The sequence below is a fragment of the Cucurbita pepo genome, unplaced genomic scaffold, assembly GCF_057944985.1.
Source record: "Cucurbita pepo subsp. pepo isolate OVF unplaced genomic scaffold, ASM5794498v1 scafford_38, whole genome shotgun sequence".
Taxonomy (NCBI): domain Eukaryota; kingdom Viridiplantae; phylum Streptophyta; class Magnoliopsida; order Cucurbitales; family Cucurbitaceae; genus Cucurbita; species Cucurbita pepo.
Genome location: NW_028257943.1, coordinates 12,501 through 15,000, shown reverse-complemented (window position 1 = coordinate 15,000; position 2,500 = coordinate 12,501).

Below are 2,500 nucleotides of genomic sequence, written 5' to 3'. Positions count from 1 at the left end.
AACAAGTCTCATGTCGCACGCCCAAAGTCATTTGACACCGCCTCAGAAAGCATGTTCCGCCACCACGCAGCCTTCAAAACATAGGGCTAGCCCAAGGAAGGGAGGCATACCACAACAACGTCCCACACTCAACGAGGTTCATGCCGCACGCCCGAAGGCACCCGGCTCCACCCCACCTTGCATGTTTCATCATCGTACCAGCAGCCATCCACAGTCCTCACACCAGAGATTCCCAGTTAGAAGGCAACATCGCAACATTCCGTGCTCAACGAGGCTCATGTCGCACGCCCAAAGGCACCCGATTCCGACCAGCCGAACATGTTCTGGCACCACACGCCTTCAAAACATAGGGCTGGCCCAAGGCTGGCCAAGCATCACCACAACGTCACACACTCAACGAGGTTCATGTCGCACGCCCGAAGGCACCCGACTCCACCCCACCTTGCATGTTTCATCATCGTACCAGCCATCAACCATCCTCAAGCCAGCCCAAGTTACAAGGCAACATCGCAACATTCCATTCTCAACAAGGCTCATGTCGCACGCCCAAAGGCGCACCCAACACGGCCTCACCGCGCAAGTTTCGCCACCGCACCGCCACCGTCAACCACCCTCGTCCGCCGACCACCACCCCAACGCCCCAAGCATATGCCCATGTGCGGCGCATAGTGCTTGGGGCGTGGGGGTGGCGGAAGATATAGGGGTACCCCCGTGCCCAGCCCATGCAGACTAGTCACCCCCCTATATAGTACATTTTGAGGCATTTTTGGTCTGCCAGGCCTAGATACGATTTTTCTGAGCGGTCATACGGTCAAATATCTCAAGTTTTAGAATGTTTTTTTCCATGAACTCAATTGATTCATGAATTGGACATTCTAATGGATCTAGAAATCAAGTTTCATAATTTTTCAACCAACCAATTTTTTTTAATGAATTTTTAAATATTAAATAATAAGAAATTAGAAAAAATAGCTAGAGTGGTCAAAAAAATCTGAAATTTTGTGGTAATCATTCTTTCATGTTGCTTAGCTCCCAGAAAAAAATTTACAACAAACTGACCACTCCACATGTACTTTCACAATTAATGGGTGATGGATGGGGCGCAGGCACGGGCGCGCGCGCAGCAGAGCGCGGGCGGGGCGGGACGGGGCGCGCGCTCGCGGGAGCACGCTGGCGGGGCGGGGCGGGGGGCGCGCGCTCGCGGGAGCACGCTGGCGGGGCGGGGCGGGGGGCGCGCGCTCGCGGGAGCACGCTGGCGGGGCGGGGCGGGGGGCGCGCGCTCGCGGGAGCACGCTGGCGGGGCGGGGCGGGGGGCGCGCGCGCGCGGGGCGAACGCTGGCGGGGCGGGGCGGGGGCGCGCGCGCGCGGGAGCACGCGGGCGGGGCGGGACGGGGCGCGCGCGCGCGCGCTGGAGCATGAGGGCGTGGCGGGGCGGGCGAGCGCACGGGGGCAAGCGGGCGGGGCGCACGCGGGTGGGGCGGGGTGGGGCTGGCGAGCGCACGGGAACGTTCCGACACTGCCCCACCGTGCGCGTTCCGCCACCGCACCCCCGCCGTCAACCGCCCTCGGCCTCCGACCACCACCCCGACGCCCCAAGCATATGCCCCTGTGCGGCGCATAGTGCTTGGGGCGTGGGGGTGGCGGAAGATATAGGGGGTACCCCCGTGCCCAGCCCATGCAGACTAGTCACCCCCCTATATAGTACATTTTGAGGCATTTTTGGTCTGCCAGGCCTAGATACGATTTTTCTGAGCGGTCATACGGTCAAATATCTCAAGTTTTAGAATGTTTTTTTCCATGAACTCAATTGATTCATGAATTGGACATTCCAATGGATCTAGAAATCAAGTTTCATAATTTTTCGACCAACCAATTTTTTTTAATGAATTTTTAAATATTAAATAATAAGAAATTAGAAAAAATAGCTAGAGTGGTCAAAAAAATCTGAAATTTTGTGGGAATCATTCTTTCATGTTGCTTAGTTCCCAAAAAAAATATTACAACAAACCGACCACTCCACATGTACTTTCACAATTAATGGGTGATGGTTGTAAAAACGCGGTCATGGTTGGTGTCTTAGTGTAATGTATTTGCTCTAGTATCAAAACTCTTCATTTTATTGTTTTAGACAAGCAAAAGAAAAAATAGTTAAATTTGACGGGTGTCACTCTTTTCTTAGTTCCAAAAAAAAAAAAAAGCATTAAAAATGAACATTCACTTTTCACGGGTATTGGGTTTGATGATATTTTTATAGTCCAAGGCTTTATACACGTTCTTACTTTCCACGGATGTTAGGTGTGATGAATTGTTGTAGGGGCTAACCTTCAAGGCTTTATACGTGTACTCACGTTTCATAGGCATTGGGTATGATGTTTTTTTTATGGAGGTAACATCCAACACTTTTGATATGCTGTTGGTAGGACATGTATCGCACATAGCATAGGATGGGGCTTGGCGTGTGCGAGGGGAGTGGGGGCGCGGGGGTGTGCGGGGGCGTGCG